General features: G+C 34.1%; 1 pseudogene; it reads right to left on the reverse strand.

Annotated features, from left to right (window-relative positions):
* Nucleotides 1-4246: 4246 nt before the first annotated feature.
* On the reverse strand, nt 4247-5529 carry LOC149157216 (uncharacterized; annotated as a pseudogene).
* Between the last annotated feature and the right edge of the window lie 1619 nt (nt 5530-7148).

Consider the following 7148-nt stretch of genomic DNA (forward strand, 5'->3'; position numbering starts at 1 on the left):
GAACTAGCAACTCAATTAGTATCAAGTGCCTTTTCTTTCAAGAGTATATTGTGACCACAAATTGCAGTCAAAACTACTCTTCTAGCCTTCGTGAGAAGGGGAATTGTGGATTGTAATGATGTATAAAGATTCCATCATGATTGATGTTTCTTTCAAATTTAAGAATTCGATTTCTTTAATAAGGAGTAGAAAACAATACATTTCCAAGGATACAGACATAATTCTATAAAATGATTTCCCAATTGTTTTTAGATGAACTAGAAAATCATATTGGTACCCTTCTCTTTGGGGAGTATACAGATTGCAGTCAAAACTACCCTTCTAGCCTTCGTGGGAAGGGGAAGTGTAAGTTGTAACAACGTATAGAAATACCTTCACGTTTGATTTTTCCTCCTAATTTAAGATTCAATTTTCTTGCATAAGAGAAAAAAGTAAAGGAAAACGTTGAGAGCCATTTTTGGGAAAAGTTCAAAATTATTATAGTAGACATGAATAAATACCATAACTTGGTTCCAATCCAAATTATCTGTTACAAACCCAAATTGATATTTGATTATTTTAATTGACAGAAAGTCACACAGAAATCTGGAACTTTGAAACTAATGGAGGACATGAAACTAATAGAATGAGGCTAATAGAAAAGATAGTAACGACAGTAAATTCATTCATCATTAGAGAAACAACCCATTAATCATGGTGGAAATCCAACATCATTAAATACTATTTGATAGCCAATTCTAGAGCACTACCAGTATAAAGTTCCAGTAGTAGTTACCAGTGTTCACGACTATGAACCCTCCACATTTCCCATGTTTTAACTTTCCATGATAGGAAAACTCATTAGGAGACACTTCCCCACATCCCCCTTTGGAGAAACACAAGGAGGAATGTTTCCATTTTGTGGGAAACTCCCAGGTGCCCCCCTCCCCGAAAAAAAAAACAAGGACTGAGACATTCGTGAGCTAAGGAGTTCCTTTAGATTAACAATTTTTTCTCAAATATTTATGTTAAGTTTCAACCACATTTATTGGTCGATGAATCAATTGATAAAGGGAGGTATAGATATGGAAAACAACACAAAAACAAGATTTTTAATGGATGTAGAACAATATTTGTACAAATCTAGTTTTAAGTCTTCATGATTTACACCTTGAGGGGTGGGAAACTAAAAAAAATGTAAATCCTTAACATATTTTATGTTTTTTGAATATTATGTATCTTGGGTCTTTTTGTTAAACAATCTACCTCTAAGACATCTTGCAATTGTAGTGAAAATGGGAATGAAGAACAAGCAAAGCATATAGTAAAGTCTGCAAATTTTGTCAAATTGTAGAAATTTTTATCAGCAAATATGTACGTGTTTATGTCTGCGTCAGCACAACCTTTTGATATAATACAAATCCTGTTTCATTTTATAATAAAAAACAAAACAAAAGAAAACAAAAACAATTTTCGTAATTTACATCATCTATTTGAAATAGATATTGATGCTTAGAGAATTATTAGAGCCATGATCCCTAAAGATAGACACTCAGTTGCTTTGCATTTAGTAACTTTTCCTCACATTCCCCTTTTGAGGAAAAATAGAAAGGGACATTTCCCTTTTGTGGGAAATTCATGTGTATCCCCCCTTGATGGGGACATAGGCTTAGGTGTGGTGCCACAACTGAAATCCATCTATTATTGTTGAACATGTGTATCATTATATTCTGCCAAATATATTACATTGTTCAGTTAAGACATTAAATTGTTTTAAATTTTTTATTTCCGCAAATGGGAAGGAAGGATTGTTGCTATAGTAAAACCTTACGGTAGAATTTCCTTAGCATATTACAAAATTTTTAACATTAATGTTAATATGTTGAACATATATGCCCACTGATTACTAAATGCATTGAAAATCATCACTATACATCATCCCTATGCATGCTTGACATATACTAGCCAAAATCCAAGAGATAAGAATGAAATTTCCCCCATAATCAAATGATTTCCTCTGTCAATAGTAGGGTTACACATCCTCCAAGCCTGAATGATGCAACCTCCATTTATCAAATAAATAAAGACTGGCACTATTCATACACCATGAATACGATATTAGATGTCACTTGAACTTCAGAGTATCCAGAAACAAAATTAAATGGAACACCTTCATCGAAGGGAAAAAAGAGAGAGAAATTAATGTCCTTGAATGATCAAGGTAGGTCAATGGTAAAGAATAGGGTAAAAATACCTAGTGACTAAAATTATCGCTAAATTCTAAATCAATGTGAACAAAACAAACATTATAAGCACAATGAAATCTGCAAGGCCCAAGTACACACACAAACTTCCCATGGGTAGATAAAAACTAAAGCTAGAAACCTAGACAAGAGATCAACCTTACAAAGCAAATATTGTAAGCATGATGAAAGCTATAAGACTTAAGTATGTATACAAATTTTCCAAGGGTAGTTAAATACTGAAGTAGAAAAAATAGACTATATATCATCACTATGACACAGATGCATCAATGCTTGAGGATGAACCAGAGGGGCCAACTGTGTCATCATCCACCACTCTGAAAGGACCAACAAATGATCTGATAATATCGATTGGAGACTACCTAGGGCTGAAAGGGTTAGGGAAAAAAAATATTATAGGAGGCAGGATGCCTCTCCTTGAAACTCTCCTAGCATCCAAAGGTTAATCAAACTCTGTAGAGCAGAAAGGAAACATATAATGCCCCTGTGGCGTGCCCTATCCCAAAATGTAGGAAACAAAAATTGGATAGGGTTGAGTAATCACATAAATGGTGTACCAATATGAAATCATTATTTTCAAGTCAATTATACTAATAGATACAAGTCACACAGAACAAATTCATTGTTAAGAAGCATATCAACAACTTAATTTTCACATTCCAAGGATATTCTCAATTATGTTTCCCTCCATATGTTTGAAAATATTTATGGTTCAAATATCTTGGTTTCTAGCACAATTCAATTGTTGGAAATGTAAATGAGCATAGGATTACAGTAAAGTACTATATAACAATCACCTTATCACAGGTGGCAGATATTATGAAAATAATTTGGATTTGGCATAAGAAGTGACTCTCAGATAGAGTTGGACCTTAAGTGTAGAGGTTATGATATGTAGGAAAAGTTCAAGTTTAACCCTATTTGATTAAAAGATAAAGATGACACTTTGGTTTTGTCTCTGAATCCCCATTATAGATTACACATTAAATAAAATCTATAATGCCTTGGCTACTCAGGGAGACTTGGATCCTCAAAAAGTGGTGATGTTCCAAGATTTGGAGATTCAATTGTCTCCAAAACTCCATTTTTTCTTCCTGAGTCCTAAATAATGAGGTACTAGTATCAAACCTCCTGGAAAAGATAAATATTCACAATCCTGGGTGGTGTAGTATTTTCAAAGAAAATGGTGAATCTAGCTTTCATATCATCATGTCATTCCCTTTCTCTCAACAGGTTTGGAAACAAATGGATGGAATCACATGATTTATATCTGTTTGGTCGGGAGGTTCAATTGAAGAAATCCTTAAAAAATGGTACAAGAATTAAAATATAAAGGGTTTCCAAGATTTTCCTTTTAATTTTGCCATGGAGCATTTCCTTTGCAAGAAATTATTTGATTTTAGATGATAGGGTAATCCCCCTTGTATGCTCATTTATATAAGCATGGAATTTCAAGTTTTCATCATCTTTGTTGCTTTCAGGAGTAGATTTATCCATGGATGTGTTTATGGTTTCAATCATGTTAGCTCCAGTATGGACATATTCAAATTGATGATTTTTTTATCATCCTCCTCATCTTATTAACCTAGCAGATTGCAAAACATGTTTTGGGAAATGTATTGTTCCTCTACATGTTGTATTTTCTACAAACTAGCAGTAAACCCTTGACCATTTCTCATTAACTCACTAGCATTCAAGTAGTCCATGAGATCACTTCATCAGCAATATTATTTTGATAAGTAAGAGGAAATTTAATTCTATCATTAATGGGGGCTTACCTTGCTCTCTTCAACACTCTCAGCTTTCTTTGTGGTATTGGAGAAGCCTCTTCAGAAACAAGAAGGAGATCTTCATCGTCAATATTCAAGTGGGTCACTCAACTTTGGCTCATTTCTATTTCCACACTAAACCTTTTAGTTATAAAGGGACCTACACTTCAAAAACACCATTCAATTTATGAAATCATTTTTCCTCTTAAATTGAATGGGAGAAAGATATATTTTTCAATCTAGTAAAGCACATACTATCCAACTTACTACAAGGTACATATTGATTCTCAAGTGCACCCCATGCAGCATGACTGTAATGGATTTCTCGGGTGATTTTCCCTTTGGTTTGACGGGAAAAGATCCATATACATCTGCACCTAAGTACTGAGATATTTTCATATCTTGGGAGGCATTGATGCATAAACCTCAGCTCCCCTTCAACACAATGTTCTTACCTAACCTATGCAAAAACTCCAAAGAGAAAGGGAGTGCCCTTGACAACATGCTACCACTCAAATTATGGTGGTAAATGTGAGAAAGATTACCTATAATGGAAGGAATCATTCCTGACACCCTGTTTGTTCTCCAAATTCAAAGAGCTTAGATTCAAAAGTTTGCCATAATTCTGAGGTATTTAACTCAAGTACCTAGAACTAGCAAGCCTAAGATCATAAGCTTTATGAGCTTTCCAAGTTCGACAAGAAATTAAGGAAAAATTGGATTCTTGTCTATTATGAAGTACTAGAGGCTCTGTAAAATTCTGAGCGAAGGAGGGAATCTGACTGTAATCTTATTGTTACTAAGAGATATGAACTCCAAGCTTTTCAAGTTCACAAGAGTTGTAGGAATGTGGCCTGTGAGGGAATTAGAGATCAAATCCAACTTCTACAACATCATAACATTTCTAAAGGATTCCAGAATGGGTCCTCTAGGATTTCTGTAGCTTAAATCAAGCCCCAACAACTTGCTTAAAATCCTGCTTCCTTGAGGGATTTGTCCCTTGAAATAATTAAAACTCAAATCTAAAATTAAATTCATGAGACCATTTAGCCTCCCCAAATTTGGTAGGATTCTCGCATGAATATTATTGTAAGATTTTCAACACTTGTAATCCCATCAAGTTGCTAAAATCCCTAGGAATTTCACTAGTCAAACTCCTATTAGCATGCATGATAAACTACTCCAAATTGGGGGCCAAATTATAGAAACTAAAGGAATTGTGATTTTCTCATGCATTAAATGCAAGACCATAAAGAGTGCTTGCAAATATGAGAGCTTGAAAATTAAAATTTGAAACAGAGCATTTTTCTTGCATGAAGGATTAGGTTTGTAGCCAAAATTAAGCCTCGAAACATGCAATAAATTGTTTTTCCCTTATTTTCACTCCAAGATCTTCCATGTTCCTTTTACATAGGGATGTGGATAGGTTTTTATCCATTTGGATCTATAGACATAGATTCCATTACCTCAAAAAGAGATTATGTTTCCTTAGGATTCATCTTAGCATTGGAGACCTGTTAATCTGCCTAGCCTCCATGATCTTTATGATGTGTTTCTCCATGAATTCTTACTAGTAACAACAAAGATGCTCACAGTGTATTTAGAAGGATACATTGAATGCGCGAGAGAAAATAGATATACCAATCTGAGAAACAAATCTAGTGCCTATAACATGTCGTGTGGATTGGGATGTTAGAAAGCACTGGATAAATGTTTACATCTTGTGAGGAGGTGATAGAGAATCCCAATGATATTTGGAGGGAGACTTCAAAACTACTCAGTGTGTATCTTCCTGTGATGCAAGGGTTGTCTTTGGTAGTTGCAAGATCAATGACGCTTTAATCAAATAAATTAAAAAATCAAATCTTTTATCATATCTTGTCATATTTTACCAACATATCTACTATGGAATATTTTATCATATCTTCTGCATATTTTTTGTATGCAATGAATCTTATGAGACTCCTGGTTTAAATTATAGTCATACATTAAAAAACTAATCACCAAAAATATTATACAACAAAGATTATTTGTGGGTTATCTTGCAAGTTGTAAATAACTTATTCATAGAGTTGCAACTGGCCTTCTCATTGCTCTTAATTTATAGTGGGTCCATCTTTGAGCCACCACATGGCAATATTTTATGTTCTCCTCATGCTTTTATTTTCTTAAACAATATGTCTATATAGGATTTTTATTCAAGTATGCTTTAATAACTGCAAATGGAAAATATTTGTTGTTGTTGGTTTATCTAGTAAGTTGTATTTCTTCTAACGTGTTTTGTGAATTTTCAGAACTATGAGCATGAAGTTGTTGGAGAAGGAGACGGTCTCTCAAAAGGTACATGTAACACTAACAACATAATGAGGTTATCATGGGCGTTGGTACATTCACGATGTCTTGCAGATGTTAAAAGAGGGATAACAATGTTGGAAGGTAGGTGATTGTTCTTAGCTTAAAGTTCTCTAGGATGCAAAGTTGCAAACTATTGTTGCACTTTTCACTTAATGTTTTGCATCAATCTACTTTTCTTGAAGTCAACTTGCTGGAAGCATTCTTATGTCTGTGGTCTAGATCTAGACAAAGCCTTTTGATTCTCTTAATCTCTATGGAAGTCTATAGTTCCCTTTTCTTTTATTTTTTCTTTATGAAGGCATGCATCATATATTACCTTATTGTGAAGAAAGATACATCAAGTGATACATAAGAGTAGAAATAAATACTCTAAGCGGTGGCTAAATAGGCATCCCCTCCTCATATATGTCACGATTTGTTGTACGTCACACATCTGCCCAATATCTAGAGAGCTTCTATATTTGGTAAAGATTCTTATCTCAATAGAGAACTGAATTTCTAGTGCAGAGGGCTAACCAAAGCGATGCAACCATTCCCACAAGTATTGGGTCCCTAAGCAAGTCTCAAAAGATAAACTTGACAGTTTCAGACTTGGTTTATTGTAAAAACATTTCCAATCCTTCCAAATTCATCCTTGAGCATTCAGATAAGTCTTGAAGAAAATAGATCAAGGTAGAATATTTCATAACTCAAAAAATGCTTGTTTCTTTGCAATAACAATTGTTACGATTTATTCACCACTCTCTGCTTCAACCAAAGGCCATATTGTCCCACAAATACT

The sequence above is a fragment of the Pinus tabuliformis genome, chromosome 5_2, assembly GCF_031772625.1.
Source record: "Pinus tabuliformis cultivar Carrire ecotype Pingquan chromosome 5_2, CPIR1, whole genome shotgun sequence".
NCBI lineage: Eukaryota > Viridiplantae > Streptophyta > Pinopsida > Pinales > Pinaceae > Pinus > Pinus tabuliformis.